Source organism: Callorhinus ursinus, unplaced genomic scaffold, assembly GCF_003265705.2.
Source record: "Callorhinus ursinus isolate GAN/ISIS: 27379988/994484 unplaced genomic scaffold, GSC_fseal_2.0 scaffold3, whole genome shotgun sequence".
Taxonomy (NCBI): domain Eukaryota; kingdom Metazoa; phylum Chordata; class Mammalia; order Carnivora; family Otariidae; genus Callorhinus; species Callorhinus ursinus.
In genome coordinates, this window is record NW_027397065.1 from 19422813 (window position 1) to 19444166 (window position 21354).

The 21354-nt window shown below is 36.8% G+C and overlaps 1 pseudogene; it reads right to left on the minus strand.

Moving 5' to 3' along the window:
* Positions 1–10836: 10836 nt before the first annotated feature.
* LOC112819872 (dematin pseudogene) lies at positions 10837–14236 on the minus strand (annotated as a pseudogene).
* Positions 14237–21354: the final 7118 nt, after the last annotated feature.

A 21354-nucleotide genomic window follows, 5' to 3' on the forward strand; every position in this document is an offset into this window, starting at 1 on the left:
TAAATAAGTAAAAAAAAAAAGAGCTCTTTAACATTGAAGTTTGCAGGTTAGTGCAGTTATTCTTAAATAAGGATGAACATTAGACTCAATGGAGGACTTTTAAAAAATGTGGATTCTTATTCCTCACCAAGACTGATTGGAGAATTGTATCAGTACCTTAAAATTTTTCTCCATGTGATTTTACTGCATGTCTGCATGTCCCTTGGAAGTGGAAGAGATGGCCTTGACAACAAATAGGTATTAAAGAATATGACAAATATTGTCTGGGTACAGCATATAATGCGCTTACAGATGGGAGGGTGCCTAGCTCTGCGTGGGCAGGTCACCTGACTGAGGAAATGATATTAGTTTATAGATGATTAGAGTTAGATCAGTAGAGCAGATAGGGAAGGTCAATGTATGCAAAGTGCAGGGAGGCATGAAATAACTAATATTAAAACAGTTTTCTAATACATAGAAAAGTTCCAAGAGTTGTATAGTGAATACACATTTACCTTTACCTATGTCTCCAAATTGTTAACATTCTAAAATAACCTTTGGGGAAAAACCAAAAACAAAAACAGAAACAACCAAAACAAACAGAAGAACCAAAACAAACCCTAACCAAACAACAGACATTTAGCTTCTTAATGCAAATATCAATGAAATAAAGGCATTTAATGTTCTAGTTATACTTTTCTTGATGCATAAATAATATGCCTTTTAAAAAATTAATGTCCCCCTATCAAAATAATCTTACTGCATTTATGAAACAACAGTCTAGTTTTTCTGTACAGTTTTGGCTAATTCTAAAAGTCTGAGTCTGTGTGTGCATGTTTTGCTAACAAAATAGGCTAAACATATGATACACTTTATATATATGTATCTATTTTTAAGATAAAACTTTATGAAAACATCTCTTCCTCCCTACAATCCCAATTTGTAAGAATTTATTGCCATATCTCTTTGGGAAATTATTTGATATATTCCAGTTCTGAGATGCTTGTTTGCTCTCCATGAACATCTATGGTAATACTGGGGAAGGAAAAAGAGGACTGTCAATAAAGTTATTTGACAACCAATATACAGCAGTATGTTTTCCAATAGAAATTTGAGAATTAGTGACTCTGGAAAAAAGGGCAAGAGTTAATATTTAGGATGACAATTTTTTTTTCTGGACACAAAGGTAAATGTCTAAGGTAGGAACTGTATCAGCTTTCTTATTTTTTTGAATCATATATTGCTTACATTCAGGAACATGTTGGATATTGTCTATACTCAGTCCTATGTTCTGTATTGAATTGTCTTTGATTTTAATTATGTGATGCGTGCTATTAGAGCATTGGTAATCTCTTGAAATAAAGAATTTGAACTAAAATATTTCACAATTACCTTCTAAGACATATGTCTTATAACTCTACGTAACATCCTTTAGAAATTGTTCTAAAATATTATTTTGGTTCATCACTATTTCAAAATTTTTGGAATTATTCCAACCTTGCTCATTGATTTTCACTACTTACAATGTAGTTCTTTTTTTTTTATTATGTTAGGATAATCACCATACATTACATCATTAGTTTTTTTTATTTTTTTATTATGTTAATCACCATACATTACATCATTAGTTTTGAATGGAGTGTTCCATGATTCATTGTTTGAGCATAATACCCAGTGCTCCACACAGAACGTGCCCTCTTTAATACCCATCACCAGGCTAACCCATCCCGCCCACCCCCCTCCCCTCTAGAACCCTCAATTTGTTTCTCGAGTCCATAGTCTCTCATGATTCATCTCCCCCTCCAATTTCCCCCCCTTCTTGAGCAACACACAACACAAAATACACAAACGGTCATATTATGTAAGATGTATCTGTATTAAGATAATTATTAATTCAGGAAATAGGAAAGTCAGAACCACTGAGGTGGAATTTAGAATTCTGCTTAGTGTTCAGCATTATTTTATTAATCATCACATTAAATTGAAACCATGAATCTACTTTTGGTAACTTATTTTTGCTCAAAACAGATAGTGCTTATGAATTGCAGATATGTGAAACTTCTGCAACATTACGTGTTATTAAGGTTTAATGTTTGTGGTTGTCAGAACTATCAAATGCAAATTTCTCTCAGGTGTTCATGCAGTCAGAAATGATTTTCAGGATAGATATGCTAGTTTGAAGCATGGATTAAATCATTTCTGAGGTGATTCCACTTCTTTTCCTTTGGGCTGGACTAACTGCTATCTCTATGTTAGATATATGGTGACTTATAAATGTGAAGCCTGATCTGTAGCTCTAGAAGGAAAAAATAAATTGTTGGTTCCCTCAGGCATTTAGACTGCTGCTGGTAGGCAAAAGATATTTATAAACACTATCACTTGAGGAGGGCACTTGGCCCAGATTTCCAGTGTATCCTCTGCTGTCTTGATTTGGGGACCTTTGAATAATGTATACACTTTCTTATAAGTTAACAGACATATTTGCATTAAAGGTTAGCCATTATCATCACCATCATCGTCATTTCCTTCAAAATCAACGCTAAGATTTTTGGCTTGAAGTGGATAAGTCTTTAAAATTTTGACTGCCCAGCATGAATTCCCATTTCTTAACAATACCCTGATTTTCTTTTGAAAAATTCCCTCTCCCCCATTATATGTAGTCTGCAAGGGGGAATTAATCATATTGTACTGTTTTTTGGCTTAGTGAATTCAGCTAGAAGTTCCCCCACATCTTAATACTCATATACACTCAAGGGGCACATGTGAAACCCACGTTTAACCAAATAGAATCTCTCTTCTAGGATTTTAAATTTTGAGTAGAATGAAACAGGGTGGAAGAAATAGCTTGAACTCATTCATTCCAGCAGTTTTTTTTTTTTTTTTCTTACAGAAAAGCAGTTCTAGTCTGGGTTTTTGCTCTGATTCTAATCCTAGTTCTCCAGCACCCCATCTACTTGGTAATGCCCCGGGGTTCTTCTAATAAGTTTCTTTTTATTTAAGTTTATTTAGAATGGGTTCCTGTTGTTCGCAAATTAATATAGGTCACACTGAAGTTAAGTTACATAGTTAAGTAACACCAGTAATTTTGAACGAGGAAATTAATACAGCTTTTAGGCTTGTAGTCCAGACTTTTGTTGGTGTCTGGAGACTATCAATTAACTGCCACCTTTTTTGAATCTTTTTTAAACTTTGCAAGGTCCTTTTGCTCTTGACCTTCAGAAATGAACAATTCTAATAAAATAGTAAAAGATATGGACCTGATTTATTTTAGTAGAATGAAAATGAAAAGGGAGGGTTTTTTTTTAGCTTGACAATATCGATATCTATTTTCCTCTAATTTTAATGCAGAAGCTGTCAGTGTACATTAGAGACAACTCAGTAAATCTTTACAGAGAGGAGACATTGAAAAATATTCTCCTGATTATCCATTTCCATCTTGAGACCAGAACTACACTACACATGATATACAATAAGTTTCAACCAAAATGGAAAATATAGCTAATTACCATTTTAGTCAAACACATCAGGGATTACCCCCCCAAAAAAGTAAGCAAATATAGCCTATTCCTAATTATCCAGGAAGAGAAACTTCCGATTGTGAATTATGTTTCCATAGATCTTCTTCTCTCAGTTATTTTTCTCTGTTTCCCTCTCCCTCTCTCTCTCTCTCTCTCTCTCTCTGTGTTATCACCTATTTGAAACTTTCTTTTGCTCATTTGCAACCGAAAAAGAGGATGCATAAGGAGTTTAGCTCACGGTATTCTTGTAAAGGGTAGATGGAAAGCAATTGCTTCTATTGAAATCATGGCCATTTTACTCAATTTCACAGATACACATACTTACATGAATAAGCCAGAGAGCTTCTTTAATATTCCGGCAGTTTTCACTGTAGTGGAAAAATTTGGTCCTGGTTACACTGAAGCTGTTTACTTTCTGTATGACTTTGGATACATCACTTAACCTTTTGCAGGACTTGCTCTTTATGCTGCATAATGAAGTGCTTGGATTAAGTGATCTCTAAGGACTTTTTTCCTCTAAAATGAGAAAAGTAGATATTGTTACAAGTGATTGTCAACATATGCATCTCCAGGATCAATTTCTTCAGTTGAGTGAAGTCAAATTCTGGTAACTAATCTACTTTTCTGTGGAAAAAAGCCAACAACAAAGATTGTGTATAATTTGCTGTGTTTCCTCCGTATTAGTTTTAGGCTTAGATAGGGTGTCTCTTCATCCAGTGCAGTCTTTACTTAAAATATCTCAGGAACAGGATGACTCATCTAGTTTTAAAATTAAATCTTAGTGGCCAAAACGTGGTATTTGAATCAGATCCTCTGAGTTTTAGGTTGAAATTGGAGGCTTAGTGCTCGCTATTGCTTTTAGTGGTTTACTAGCTTGAATATAAGACCTTTATGCTCTGTCTGGGTGAGGAAAGTATTTTACAATGCAGAGCACTATGTGGTTTATCTCTCAATTTAAAAAAAATTCTTTTCTATATATCTCAGAATAAGTTTAATTTGACAAACATTTATTGACTATCAGGGATGGTTGTGGAAGATAATGGTACAAAATAAAATAATAGCTGTATTATGCAATGGTAAGCTGCAACAGTTTACTTACTGAATATGCCTCTCCAACCTTCAGCTCCCTTTTTTCACTCTACCCATACATTAACTTCAAGGTAACTTTTAGATCCTTGGTTTTTCAATTTTCTATTTCTCTACCCTAGCTTCATTTTCTTCTGCATTTCATCTTGAAACCATGAACCTCATTTTCATCTCCCTTTCTCCCATAACCTCAACAGCTTTGTCTCCTTATCTTTCTCAGTACCTGCACATTGAAGCCTCGTTGTCAACCTGGATTATCTGTTTAACTGTGTTTGGGCACCTGAGCACTGCTAAAGGAAATCACATAACTATGGAAGGATGGGACAGAACAGATTTACAGTTTCTAGCTTCAGTTGGGTACGTAAATCTTCCTGGAAATCCTTTAAACTTTTCATCAGTTTCTCTCCTATACATTATTATTCTAGGCTTCCATAAGTCTTCCCAAATTCCCTAGCCTACTCCTATCCTTCAACTCACAGAAGTTGACTATGCCTTGGAATTCATAGAGAAAACAGACCAGACTAGGAGGACTCTTCTAGTTTCTCAACATATCTGTATCCACTCTAGCCTTTTCCCTCTCTTCTGAGAGGAAGCAGTCATTCTTTCTGTTAAAAAAAATCCCTCCCAGGGCGCCTGGGTGGCTCAGTTGGTTAAGTGACTGCCTGCGGCTCAGGTCATGATCCTGGAGTCCCAGGATCGGGTCCCGCATCGGGCTCCCTGCTCGGCGGGGAGTCTGCTTCTCCCTCTGACCCTCTCCCCTCTCATGCTCTCTCTCTATCTCATTCTCTCTCTCAAATAAATAAATAAAATCTTAAAAAAAAATCCCTCCTACTTTGCTATGGGTGCCATCATCCCCATTTCCTCAGGGACATCAATCCATTAAATATCATGGCTAAATCTTGTAACTGCAAAATTCCTGCAACTACTCCTTTCAATAAATTTCCATCTCTGCAACCTAAAACAATTCATAAACCCAGAAATCACTTCAATCTTGTATATTTTTCTAACCATCCCACCATATAATTCTGTCCATTAACAACCAAGTTTATTAAAAGAATGCCCCTCATCTCTTACTCATGCCATTTATATATAGCTCACTGTGATTAGAATCCCATCCCTGGAAGTTACTGGAACTACTTTTGCCAATATTTCCAAAAACTTCTAATTGTAAAATTGGATGGAGTAATTTACAGTTCTTATATAATTAATTTTTGAGTAGTATTTGATAGTAGAGTTGACTTTTTCATTTTCTTCCCTCTACAATGCTTTCCTCTCTTGGCCTCTTTGCTTTCTTTCTACTTTTTGAATTGTCTGTCTTAGCATCCTTTTTGGAGATATATCCTCCACCATACTCTCTATTTCTGTGTTTCCCATGGTTTCATCTGAAGCCCATTACCTTCTCAAAAAATATGCTGGGTGACAAAGGTGCAGATTCTGCCACATTTTCTGTTACTTCACTATTACTGTCAGCTGCTTTTGTGCTCTCCTCAGGAAGGAAAAGCTTGGGAATCAGGTTTCTGAGAAGACCCATGGCTATAACAAAGAAATATAGATTGATGACTCACAATGCCTGACTCAAACACAAAGTTGCTCCTGTGCATCTTAGCCTATCTCCGACAGTTCTGTGATTGCTCCTGTTAACTGGCCAGTGGCACCTCAAATTCAACTTGCATAAGACTGAACTCATAATGTCTCTGTCCTAAATCAGCTGTTTCATTTTATCCTCCTTAGTAAATGGCACTTCAGTTTCATCTGGTTTCATAAGCTAAAAATTGGAAGTAATTTTTATATTATTCCAGCCCTCCTCATTCTTACTGTTCATTAAATCCTGTCAATTTCTAATGCATCTTCAATGAACTCTGTTCGCTCTGTACTCACACTCTATCTTACTATGTTTGCTTTGTTTAGCATAAATATCCACTGTATTATTTCAGTAATCTTATAACTAATGTTTTTGTCTCTCACTTAGCTTCTTTTTATTCTTAAAGACCTGATTGTTCAAACTCTTGTGTGAAATCTTCAAATTGTTCTTTATTATCTTTAAGAGGGAATTCAAACAATCTTGGGTGTAAAAAATAAACAAACATGTATTCGTCTTATTTGATCTTTCCCATGTCTTTCCTTCCATGCAACCCCTTTTTGACCATACCCTAATGCCTGCTTTTTGAGTTTTCTGTGGCTCTGCACTACAATCCCTTAATGCTTCCTTTCTTTGATTCAGGAATCACTATAAATATAATCTCTGAAAAGCATTTTGATGGTCCTCAGCAATCCACTCCCAACCATACCTATTGAATTCTTTTGTGCTGCTTTTCTCATGCCTTGTTCTTATCTGCTAGCATAACACTAATGATGCAGTATCTTAAGTATATTTTAATAGTTTGGTAACTTTCTCTTTAGTTTATGAGAATGTGAGATCTTTGAGGACAGGAGCTATATCCTTTCCTGAGTGCCTAGCATCTTTTTTATATAGTGCCTATGAGATATAACTAATATAAAATAAAAGACTGATAAATGAATCAGCTCTAGTGGCTTCCAGAGTCCCATGAGTTCTATAAAGATACTTAACAAATTTGTAAGGTGAGTGAGATTTTAAAGGTAAGTGGGCCTGGTCAGTTATGGACCTGGAGCTCTGATTTTTAACTGCTCTCGACCATAAACTTATAAATGACACAGCCTTCTCTAATCTCATGTTAGACAGCATGTACTCATATCAGAATGATGTGAGCAAGTTTCTTGATGATTGATGAGTTCAATGGAAAAAAAAGAGTGTACCTTGCAATGTCAGGATAATATAATTTCTTTGCCTGGACAGGTAGTCAAGTTTCCCATAAAAGGAGCTAGGGAGATATTTATTCTTAGTTTTTTTTCAGGCTGGAATGGATTATTCAAGTTAACTTCTGAATCTGCTTTCTGCCAATGGTCACAAGTCATAAAACTGTTCCATAAAACTCCTTCAGTTTGCAATATTGACTTTCCTGTCCACTAACTTTATTCTGTCTCTTGATTGATCTTATTTGCCCTTTGGATTCAGTACAGTTTTCTTGCTACAAACTTGGACAATAAATATTGTGGTTCTAAATCCCAGTTACATAGCCTCAGGCTTCCTTTTGGTGTAACCCTTCCTTGGTTAATCTAGGACAGTGTTTCCCACTATGGCTGTATACTATAAATATCTGGAAAGCTTAAAAAAATACATATTTGCAGTTTTCAGCCCAGACCAATTAAGAGAAATCCCTGGATATAGGGTTCAAGCATGGGCATTTTTTTTAAAAAGCCAGACATGAGTATTATTGACAGAGACCCAATGGCCTAACACAATGACAGTTTTGTTCTAAAAGCAGAATAAAAGACACCATCCTCTGTTCTTTGGAATAGGGAGTTGAGCAGAGTCTATAACTCAGTATGGAGGTATAGTTTTCGATCAAGGCAATATTCTACTAAAGGAATTCACGGATAAGTAGAGAAAAGTAGGTTTAAGGATGGTACCGTAAATAATTCACAAAAATTACAAGATCATTGATTCAATTTAACTGTGTTTCAAGACAAACCAATTTCCTAAAATCTCATCTAAAACTTTTGATGTGGAAATACTTTTGTAATAATACATGAACTTTTATTTTTCTCCTGATTACATTGAGTAGAGGATATGTCTAAGATTTTTAGTTTCCAGAAGTTCAATTAAGTTTTCTTTCAATTCAAATGTTGAATTTACTCTAATTGAAATTCAATCTAGTAGCAGCAGTAGTAGTAGTAATAGTAGTAGTAGTACCAAACTGTTAAAAAGCTATTATGAACATATACTCATTGGTTTCCATTAATGACATTAGTACAATAAAAGTTTGTTTCCAGCATTTTTGTTTCTGGGGAGCTCTAAAAGCTGAAAAGCTTAATCTCTGAACACATTGTTTTTATTTGCAGGACAAAAATGAAATAGGTTTACTTTGAAATTAGAAATTGCTAATCCTATTTCCTAGAGTTGTTAACAGTGAGTCACTGTTTACAGTTGGATTATCCACTGAACCAAGGGCCACATACCATGTGTGATGGAAACTGAAAAATCCTGTATGACTAGCTGCCATTGATTTTATGTTACTGCGCAATGGTAAATGTGCCATCTCTTTAACACTATACTCTATAGCTCCATTAAAGTGCACTTTCACGATTAGAAGCACGTGAAAGTAAGTCATTGGTGAGGAGAAAATTTTAAATACAACTATTATAGTAATGAGACTGACTTAACTTCTGGCTGCCCCAAATTATAATTATTTTTTTTAGGAAGGCATTTCATAAAAATGTGCAGGTGTTATCAAAGTCATCATGTCATTCTGGGAGATAACTATTCTCATGTTGTTTTCATTACTAGATAACATATGAAACATGAGTTGATCTCCTGGTCCTCATGTTAGGATGTAAATGTTATCTTCAGTCTTCTTATGTAGCAGTATATTACTCAGGGTACTGCAGAGAAATGGAATGTGTGTATGTGTGTGTGTGTGTCTGTGTGTATAATGGCATCAGTACAATAAAAAATTCTTTTCCAACATTTTAGTTTGTGTATCTTCATTAGTATCTATATCTATATATCTCTGTCACTATCTATCTATCAAGAGATTTATTATAAGGAATCGAGGAATGGGCTTACATGATTACAGAGGCTCGCAAGTCCCAAGATCTGTAGGGTGATTCAGCAAGCCGGAGAACCGGGAGAGCTGATGGTATAGTTCTTGTCCAAAGGCCAGCAGAGTCAAGACCTAGGAAGAATCGATATTTTAGTTCAAGTCTGAAGGCAGAAAAAAGCTGTCTTCATAATTTTTCCTTATCTGGGTATCATCTGTAATTGGGTTCTCTCTCTTTGTCTACACACACCACACATTTGAAATCAACTCTTTTCACTGTGTTTTGTTTTACTTTTACTTAAATATTGGCAATAATAGAGCATCTATATAGTGTGTGTGTATATATATATACAAATAATTTGGGGGTGGGGTGGGACCCACCACATCCTTTAATTACAAACACAGTCCCCCTTCCCAGCATTATTATACACATAGTGGCAAGGGATGCCAGGGTCTGGGCAGGAACAAAACCCAGACCTAGATATTCCTGTATTTGTAAAAAACATATACATACATTATATAAAATTATATACACATATATGTTTGTAGAGAATAAAAAATGATAGTTTGATTTAGGTGGGGCAGAGAGTTAGGTGAGGAAAGTGGGGGGGTGGGTAGTGCCCCAATACACTGCATTCTCTAAAGAGTATGTTGGAGGATGCATGAGCATGAGTGGGACTTGATAGCCAAGATACTGAGAAATGTCCTTGTAGCCTGTTCTCCTTAATCCCATCCAAGGGAGTCTGAAGGCCTGGGTTCTGCCCAGGACCTGGGTTGGTTCTAGAATGTAGCGTTCTAGTTTACTTCACCTAGCGGCTGATGGTGCACTGGGTTTTGTATAGGTGACATCTCCAATTTAAACCAAGGCTTCTGAGGAAGTCAGTACTGGAGCAAGAAGCTGCCATGCTTGGGGGTGGCAAGTAAAGGAAAAGGTGAACTAGAGAGCAAGGCAGTCTCACTGCTAGAGATCTTGAGCTGGAGCCTGCTCCTCCTGCTAGAGTCAGAGAAGCAGGAGACCCAGGTATAGGGCAAGCTGTAAAAGTTGAGATGAGGAAAAGAGCTTGGCACACAGGGTCCTGGAGTTTCCTTGTTTGCCTGGCTGCTTCCCACACTCACACTCCTCCTACCAGGGCCAAGGGTTTTACCTACCCGTTGGTCAACACACCTGACAGACCTGACCACTAAGTACCCTCTTCATTTTTTTCTCTTCCTCTGGAAACCTTCTTGTGGGGATGTGGGCAGAGCGAAGGCACAAGCATTAATTTTGTGCCTCCTGGAGTCCAGATTGGTTTTGCCTTGTGCAGTGAGTTCCAGGGATAAGAAAGAGTACCCCCACCATTCATTATGGTAAAGAAAGTCCATGTCTCACAACCCCAGGGCTGCAGAGGTCTTGGCTGCCCCTCTACTTGCGGAATGGAGTTAGGTCCACCTCTGCTCCACCTCCCTGCTCCCCCAAGAGATGATCACTCCCTGCTCACCATGGGAAAAGGATGTCTTGGGATCAGTGACGCCCAGCTCCAGAGCCCTGAAGCAGTGGAGGTATCAGTCATGGAGAGTCATGGTGGGGATGATCAGAAGAGAGAATACTTTTTCTTGAGTTTGTTCTGCTTCCACAGAACAGTTTGTCAAATTCTTCAGAAGATATGGAAAGATATGGAAGATATGGAAAATACCTTTGATAAGTCTTCACTTGACAGACACATCTTAAACCTCATCTGATCCCCACCTGGAGGTGCTTGGTTCACCACTCATTGGTTGCTACCAGCATCTCGTAGTGACAGATCTGTAGGCCTGGCCTTCCAGTCTCACTCCCCATGGGCTGAGGTCTGTGGACTGTAGCTAGCTCAGGGTGGTCTTGCCACAGTCAGAGAAAGAACACTTAGTTGTCCTAGGGTTCAGGGAGGTTCGAAAAGGATGTCTGATCCAGTAGGGACTGGGTTTTCCTCATGTAGGCAATGACTTTTTCATCTCTTCCTTCAAGATTATCTTTCTCAAGTTAGAAAGTCACCTTACTGAATTCATCTTATTAAAATGACATTAAAATGACCCTTCCCAAGAGCCTTCATCTCCTTTCTGGGGTTATTGTCTTCTTCTGCCTCTTTCTGTGATGCCTTCTCCTTTCATTCTATCTCCACAATGACCAATGACAGAGGGCATGACCAATAATCAGTTTCAATCTTGGTGGGCTGGTTGGAGTCAGGAGCTGGGCTGCAGGGAACATGGATGGCTCAATGATAAGCTCCTCAATGAAAGGCTTGCTCTGAGAGCTGCCTTTCATGGAGTCTCTGCTTGTGGATGTGTGGCTGCTTATACGTGTTGGAGTCTGAGTAGGATGATGATAGAAATGGGCCAGGGTGTTTTGGGGTGGGGTGGGGTGGGTCCCAGTGATTCTTGGGGCTGAAGCCTTGGAGATGGCTCCAGGGGTCTGGCTCTCTGCCCTGCACCTCTGGGGATGGCAGGGAAATACGGATTTGGATGACAGCGAGATCTTGGCTTCTGAGCAGTTCCATGTATTCCAGGAGGGAATAGTGACAGTGGCGCTTGTAGATCATTATGAGGTCAGGTCATTCATGTCCAGGATAGTTTTGTCCTTGGGGCTGGCAGCCAAGTCCCTATAGCCTAGCACCTTAATATCCTTGGTGTTCGTGTGCTAGCTCTATTTTTCCAACTGACTTTAGAACAAATGCACAACTAATAAAATATTTGTAAAAATTCATCTGTGTATTACATAAAATAAGCCAGATTATCACCAGCAGTTTGTGATAAATTAAAGTTTGTGAAAATTATTGTTAAAAGACTGTAATACAACTGTAACTTGAAAAGTTTAAAGCAACTGTTCTTTAAAAACAAATGTTTAATTTTGTGTAAGTGCCTAAAAGTAGGCTATATGTGGGATTTTGGTAAACTAGATGTAAGAACAATTTAGGTCTAAATATATGAACATGGATGTATTCATAAATAAATTTAATGTCATATATGACATTGATGTATTCTATGAGCTGGAAAACATTTGCCAGAATTAAAAACTTTAACAGATGATATATACCCATGAATTGAAGTGGATATATAAAAATGATTTTCCCTAAAACTCAGTTAATAGTCTTGAACAACCCTTAGTGCTTATACTCCATTGGGTCACGTCTATAAATCAACATCAAAATCTGACTGCTTCAATGAATCAGTGATTTCCTATTTTTTGAAGACTCTTCATTTTTTGCCTTGATCTCTTGAGATGCAGTTCTCCCCTACCCAGTTTCTACTTGACTACTTTTATTTTAGTTGCAGCATGGTGGTAGCAGAACAAAACAATAGATTGGGAAATCAGGAGAACAACTACGATGGAGCCAATACAAGCAGATTTAGGTATACTAATTAGTGGTTTTCAAGAATGTTCAACATAGATGTATTTTCCTAGGAAAGCTTCAGCTACAAACAAAACAAAACATAGATAGCTGAATTGGCAAAGAGTTACTTTGCAGACTGCCGACTCAGTGTTACATTACTTCACAGTTTTTTACTATGAACTTAAGGGCAACCAGGACTTCTTCAGTTTTTGCTTATGAAGGCAAAGGGAAAACCTTCTGTTTTAAGTAGGATGTGGCTTGTAGAAGCATCTTATTAAAATGACATTCTCCCTGTGGGCATATGTATTAAGAACCAGTTCACCCAGCCTAAAATCAATTACTTCTGCCTATGGCAAAGAAAGTCTGAGTTAAACATAATTCTCAGAGGTAGTTAGCATTCCATTGAAGGTTATGGCTTCCATCCAAGAGAGGAGTTACCCAATTTAATTAATTCTCTGAGTGTTAAACCTCAGATGGTAAACAACTTAAATTATAAACAGTGTGATTATTAAGTATAACAATTAAGACACTTCTTTAACTAGATAATTCACAGAGTAATCAATGGTTAGCCAGAGAGTTCTGGTGGTTTAATACTTATTTGGACTCTTACTCAGAAGTAAGACACAAGACACCTTTGCATATTAACTTATTCCCATGGCTCCAGACTTGCCCTCCTCTCATATGTTTTGCATATAGCAGTCAGAGTTTTCTTTCCAAAGGAAAAACTTAGCTTGCTCTTCTGCTTAAAAGAATCACTTTGTTCTCCTGTGCTCTTTTGGTAGAATTCAAACAAATTTATGTGGCTTAGTGGGTGCTTCATGTTCATGCTATTTGCTTCTTTAGCCTCATCTTTTTATCTCTGTGTGTCTTTCCTTTCTTTGACTTGACTTCTACACTCTGGTCATTCTGGATTTTTTTTTTTCAGTTTCTCCAGACATGATATAATCTCTCACTTCTGGACATTATTATAAGTTGTCGCCTCTGTCAGGGACTATCTTCTCCTACTTTTTGCCTAACTTATTCTATCATTTAGTTTGCAAAATAGTTACCAATTCCACTGGACATCTTTCCCTGACTGGCCAAGATGGAATTGATATTCTTTCTGCATAGTCCCATAATGCTCTGTTTTATACCTATCATGGGTCTCTCCATGCTGTACTTGCTGGCTTATTTAATCCTATGCCTCTTCTTCACACTGTTGTATTCCTATAGGGTAGGCATTAAGCAGGTAGTAGTTGTTCAAACAAATGTTTATTGAATGATTGCATAATAAACTCTTAGTTAATGTAAAGGTGTTTCTCAATCTCATATGGGTAATAAAGAAATGATTCTCAACGCATCTTGGAAATTTGATCCGCTTCCATTAAAAGCTATAGCTTACTTTGCAGTGGTTTTAAAGGAAAATGGGAGGCATAGGAACATCATTATAGGAGGTGTGTGTGGGGGGGAGGGTGTATTTAGTTTGAAGAGTTCCCAGGTAACTCATACATTCCTCTGCAGCAATATGGCTTCTGAACAAGATTCAGTAATTTAAGCACAGAAGTTTGAGCTCTTCCTAAACCAGCTACATCTTAAATACAACTTGAAAGTCTTTACACCTAAACCTTGGGGAGGGAAAAAGAAAAAGACCTTATCATTTGGATGTTACAAGGAAAGAAGAAAATGGCTAAGCAATTACCTGTGCCTCCATTTTCCCAGTCTAGTTTTAATAGTGTCATTTCTCACTTGGGAATTCTTTTACTTTCCATTAATGTTAATGGCTCCTTCAAGATCAGAACTTAGCTGTACTAGCCCCCTGTTTAAGAGGTATATGGAGGTGCTTGTTGGGTCCTAGGGTTTACCCAAATAGCATGAATCTTAAACTACAGATAGAAATTTTATCTGTAAGCAGCTACTGTCCCTTTTTATAGTTAGGGTTCATTAAAAGATTTAGGCCCTGTATTCATACTAAAAAATGAAATAATACATGGATATTAGAAAGTAAAATGTTTAGAAATTTTTAAAAAAGCAAATAGTGGCTTTTGGAATCATCAGCTTTTAGGGAAAAATTAGGAAGGGGCTTCAGATATTTCAGAATTCTCTTTTATATCAATAAGGAATTGGCAGCTACTGTCTTAATCCTGGACAGGATTTACTTAAGTGTTGGGGAAGCATAAGGGAAAAATGGTTTTACTGAGCTATTTTTAAAATTTTTGTACCCTATATCTTAGAGATAGAATGCTTTTATAGAGAGGAACTTGCTATTTGAGAACAAATCTTTGAAGATCATGATGGATCAGTCAATTAATGGTATGGAGATAGGAGGTTCACCTCTTAAAAAAGCAAATTTGACTCATATCACACAACATAAAGTTGATGACTTAAATGTAAAAAGTGTTTCGTAGTGCTTGAGGAAAATATAGGTAAATCGTAAAACTACTGACATTAGTAAGTCATTTAAAAACCTAACACCAGAAGCCAAAATCATCATAAACCTATGTAGTAAAATTCACCACAAAAAATTAAAATAGGTATTTTTCCCTCATATATAAGTCAGGTTGGGGAAGTGTTTGAAAAATATATATCTAACAAAGAATTTTCTTTTTTTAAAGATTTTATTTATTTATTTGACAGAGAGAGAGAGTGTACAAGCAGGGGGAGTGGCAGGGAGAGGGAGAAGCAGGCTCCCGCCGAGCAGGGAGCATGACGTGGGGCTCGATCCCAGGACTCTGGGATCATGACCTCAGCCGAAGGCAGATGCTTAACCAACTGAGCTACCCAGACACCCCTAACAAAGAATTTTCTTAATTTATAATGAAATTTCACAAATAAATAGGAAATAAAAATGGAAAAAAATGAAAATCTTTATGCTAAAGTGTTAAATAGGCATTTCATACATGCAAAAGAATAACCAATAAAATGAAAATGTTGAAAATCAGTAGCAACATGAAAAGATGCATTATAGGGGTGCCTGGGTGGTTTAGTTGGTTAAGTGACAGACTCTTGGTTTCGGCTTAGGTCATGATCTCATGGTGGTGGGATTGAGCCCTGTGTTGGACTCCATGCTGAGCATGCGGAGTCTGCTTCAGATCTCTCGCCCTCCCTCTTGGCCCTCCCCCCACTTGCTTGCACACTCTCTCTCTCTCTAAAATGCATAAAGTCTTTAAAAAGAAGAAGAAGGATACATTTTAAAAAGTAACATGTAATTTACATCCTTTTTGACAAAGGACAAATAGTTTGGTAATGCCATATGTTATTGGAGGTATGGGCAGAAATATACTCTTAAACACAGCTTGTAGGATATGCACTGATACCCTTGAAAACATTCAATTCTACTGGCATTGAAACTTGGCATACAGAATTTATTGTAAAGATACAAGTAAATCAATGATAAAGATGCACGTACAAAGATATTATTGTATATCCAAAATGTTAAGTTCCATGGGAGCCCGGAATTAGTCTATTTTATTCTGTTCTATGAAAATTATCTAGAACAGTGTCTGACACATGGTAGGTACTTAATAAGTACTTATTTTTGTTGTACTTGTTTGTAATAATGATAAAAAGCAATTTAATGTGGGATGGCTGTGTGGCTCAGTCAGTTTTAAGCATCAGACTCTTAATTTTGACTCAGTTCATGATCTTGGGGTCCTAAGATTGAGCCCCATGTCAGGCTCCGTGTCAGTTGGGAGTCTGCTTGAGATTCTCTGTCCATCTTCTTCTGTCCCTCCCCCTGTTCACGTGCTCTCTCTCTCTAAATAAATAAATCAATAAATAAAATCTTTTTTAAAAAAGCAATTTAATGTGTAAAAATATAGAAATGGTTATATAAATTAGGATACATTCAAGAAATAAACTTTTATTCATTTATTTATTTTTTTAAAGATTTTATTTATTTATTTGACAGAGAGAGACACAGCAAGAGAGGGAACACAGGCAGGGGCAGTGAGAGAGGGAGAGACAGACTTCCCCCCTGCTGAGCGGGGAGTCCGAGGTGGGGCTCGATCCCAGGACCCTGGGACCATGACCTGAGCCGAAGGCAGACGCTTAATGACTGAGCCACCCAGGAGCCCCTTTTATGCAGTTATTTAAAAGAAAGATAGGAAAAGTGTGTTATGCAAGGACTTTCATTTTATATTATATATATGTACATATATCATTTAAAAGGCAGGTAATTTAACATTATATTCAGTATAGTCTCATGTTTCTAAGTGTTTTAAAATGGGGTACATTGAAAGGTTAACTGTGGTGAGATATCATGTAATATTATTTTTTCTAATGTCATATTGTTACGTGTTACTTGCCAAATAAAATAATAAAATGAATTAGTGAAAAATTCATGTGAATAATTCTCCACAGCTTATGGAACACATTTCATACTGATTAATATTGCTAAAGGCTTCTGTGAGCTTACTCTCATTGTCCTTTGCATTTTAATCAACTACTTTCTTTTCATGTACCCTTTGTTTCAGGCAACCTGAGCTCCTAACTTATCTACAAAGATAACTTCATTCTATTATGTCTATTTTAACATTGCTTCAAATATTTTCTTTTTCTGAAAAGACCTTACCTTTCATTTCTGTTAAAATTCTTTTATTTGTCCAAAATGTCTTAATAATGAAATCTTCAATTTTTGGAAATATAATTTTTAATTTAAATTTTTTCATTCCTCTAATTATTTTATATCCCTCTTGTGGCATTTAACTCTCTACATATTATATTTCTGTCTTCTTTCTTTTTTAAAAAAATATTTAATTTATTTATTTATTTGAGAGAGAGAGAGAGCACAAGAGGGGGGAGGGTCAGAGGGAGAAGCAGACTCCCTGCTGAGCAGGGAGCCTGATGCGGGACTTGATCCCGGGACTCCAGGATCATGACCTGAGCAAAAGGCAGTCGCCTAACCGACTGAGCCACCCAGGTGCCCCAGTATATTTCTGTTTTCTAAACATGTAATTTTCACTCATAGAATATCTTTTTGATGATATGGACTAATGTCTTTTTTTTATTTTTTTTAAACTTTTTTTTAAGATTTTATTTATTTATTTGAGAGAGAATGAGAGAGAGAGAGAGCATGGGAGGGGGGAGGGTTCCGAGGGAGAAGCAGACTCACTGCTGAGCAGGGAGCCCGATGCGGGACTCGATCCCGGGACTCCAGGATCATGACCTGAGCCGAAGGCAGTCGCTTGACCAACTGAGCCACCCAGGCGCCCCAATATGGACTAATGTCTTATTTATCACTTTACACTGTATAATGCATAGCAAAACACCTTGAATAGAGCAGATGATTTTTTTGAATTATTGAGCTAAGAAGATGTTGTCAGAAAAAGTTTGAATACAACCTTACTCCTATAGAAGAAAAAAAGGAAAAAAGATAATGTTTATAAGGTAGCTTAAAGTTCTAAGGGGAAATTTCAAAATATTTGGCAAGTTTTTATTTCACTTGCAAAATAAGAGTTTATGTATATATTCTTAAAAATTTAACTAATTCAAGTATAGAGCATTGGAATGAGGGATATTTTTAAACCATTGTGTTATTCATTCTGGATCATTGTTTTCTTTCATTTTACGGCAATTAATATATGTCACTGATCTTATCAGATCACACATGCAGGAATCAGAGCAAATGTAATTTTGAAGCTCTCCTAAGAGATTTGGAACTGATATATGCCCGCAGAAGTTTTTGTGATTTTCTCTAACTTCCAAATATCTGAAATCTTTCAGAGCTGATCCATTTGAGAATTTAAGACCAGAAAGTTTAGATAAGCATCTTAGGAATTATGACTATGTTTTCTCAAATGTGGCAGGTGTGCAGCACTTTATTTTGGCTTTCATACAGAATCTTAATCCTTGCAGGAAGTATGCCACTTTATCTGTCTCAGTCATTAGTTCTACTGACACGACTAAGTTGGGAGATCCAAATGCAATCACAGATAGCACACACCTGTTTAATACTTAACAGCTCTTGTCATGGTGGTCATTTAAAAAGACGGTGGTTCTAAATGCATCCTTATTTCTTGGGCAAGTCATTGTGGGGTAGGCACATTTCCTCGCCGAGACACTTGTCTGATTTTGCTCCTGTGGCCATTGAGTCCTTCCACTCTGCCATTAGCAAGCAATCACTCAGCTGTGAGGTCCCCATTGCCTCGGCTGGACCCTCAAAGCACTCTGAACTTAGAGTACTCAGATGCTCCAGGACTGGCTATTTTTATTTCTGTTTTTTCCAAGAATGGCCAAGTAGGTATGTGTTAGACTTGAGTTTATGAAAGAGCCGAAGCAAAGCAGCCTGTTCTACAGTGAAAAACAGGGAAGTCTCACTATGAGTTGCTCCAACTCTCTGAGCTGGGGATGAGCAGGGCTGATTTATTTTGAAAGGGTTTTTTCAGATCTCATTACAGTGCTTAAGAGGCTGCCCCAACTGTCCTCAGGTATGAACAGGAGAATAAACTACAGCCCAGGGAAAGGGTTGAGCACAGATGTCCTATTGAGATAGGGCCTTTTTCTTTATTACCAACAGCAACAACAATAACAGCAACCGTCACCATCACAAAAAACAAAGGTATTTTCTATTTTTTGCTTATACCCACAATGCATGTCTAGTCAGGTTGCCCATTTGCCTGGAGAACACCACTAAACTGCTCTCAGACCATTTTTTTCATGTTACTCATATGATTATGTTGTAATGTTGCAGATGTGATCAAGGATATTTAAAAAATACAGTTGAATTGTATTGTAATTTGCTTTTTTCCCCTCTGTTTTCAAAGCTCAGGCACTTTAACAGTTTAGAAAAATATTTTAGGGTTTCATTTTTTTCCAGATTAAGACAATGTATTGCCTATAGCATTATTTAAGAAAATGGTGTTTTTCTCTTTCAGACCCCAATTTCCACTCATTATCAGAGAGCTGAATTCTAAATCAGAGACTGCGGAGGAGAGATGTGCAACCTGAATAAAACATTTCCAGGAGAGCCTGAATAATGGTCCTGAATAAAGGGAACTGAAATGTTCTTGAATTATAATTGGGAAAATTTTAAGTATGTGTACTCAGGAACACATGTACTAAGAAGAGGTTAGTTATTATTATTCTTTGTGCTATTTAACATTTATGGGGCCCCCAAAGTATTTTTAGTTCTGAATTGAACAGAAGTGGTCTGATAAGTGAGCTCCCAACTAAATTAGCCATGTAGAGATTCACCTGTAATCATTCTCTGGGTGGAGAGAGGCAGCGTTGATAAACTACTCCTGAATAAGTGGACTGTTAATGCAGCCGTAGAGTCTAACTTACAGCAAAATAAAATAATTAGTTCAGACAAATATGGCCTTTAAAAAGATCACTTGACCCTTTTATTCTTTTACCTAATTTCTCTGTGGCAGGGCATTCAGAAATTAGCAAACATATTTGTTGGGTTTATACAAGTTTACTGAGAAATTGGAGAAGGAAGTAAAGATGAGGAAGACTAAAGATTAGGGTCAATCTCTGACTCCAAGGGCTTTATGCTCCACAGGTAAGTAATCTAATATTTTTTCTTCTTTGTCTCATATCAACAATATAGAATAAACAGTGATGGCTACTTTTGAGAAACTGCCTCTGATACTTAATTCTGAAAAGCTATGGTGGAAAAATTTCTGAAATAGTAAATACTATAGCCCAGAGGAAATTAAAAAATAAGAATGCTTAATCCTATGATAATTGAATATTACATAGAGTTGAGAAAGGTAGATATGTGAGCCATGATAGAATCTATAAGAATGAATACATGCTTCTATGTGTAAATTTCTGTGCCTGTTACTTAATAGGCACAAAAGTCAAAATGGTCCTACCACCTAAGAAGAAACCAAACATCCACCTGTAATTATAATATAGGGGACACTTTGAATTCTAAGCTAAGAAATACAGACTTTATTCTCTAGCCATTGGGGAGCTGTTGAAAATATCTGAGCAAGTGAGGGGCATGTCCAGAATTGCATTTTATGAAGATTAACCTGATGGCATTTTCAGGATTGATTAGCGTGAAGCCTGTATTGTGACAGAACAGATTGTGGTAATGCAAGTCTGAAATGTGGTGGTAGCAATGAGAGTAGAAAGGAAGAAATTGATTTGAAAGATCCATGACAGTGGACTACAGGACTTGATTATGAAATATGTGACCTGCAGTAGGGAGATGTCAGTGATGACCCCAGATACTTTGAGGCTGGATGAGAAACCAAGTATGGAAGTTTCAGAAAGAATGTCCTGATTTTCAGTGGTTTATTATTATCTCTTGGATGCTGTGAATCATGTAATTGATTACGTTCTAAAAATCTTGGGTCCAAATCCATGTTCCACATCTACTAAGCATGCTTGTGTCATCCTGCCATTTATTTTTTGCACAGTCATGCATTACCAACCATAGGCATGACATTACTGACAAGTATAGCATGTGGCAAAACTATAGTTGACTACACCAAGAGAATGCAGAGAAATTTCATTTAATGTATTTTTAAAAATTTAACTTCAGTAAATAAAAATTTTAGTAAAAATCCACTTCCAAAATAAACCAGATTATTGAGTTAGAAATCTTTCTTAAATTTATCTATCTCAGTGTAACCAACACTAAACAAACACACACACGTACACACACACACACACACACACACACACACAGAGGTAACTTCTCTCTGAGATCACTGTTAGTTGTTCAGGAAATGTTGCTGAAGTGGTGTAACGTGCTAGGGCAGATTCTTTTAGAATTTTTATATTATGCAATGTGCATTTCATTTTAAAGTTTTCAAACCACCCCTTACTGACTCGAAAGTTAAGGTATCTCACACTTACATTCTCCTTTGCATTTTT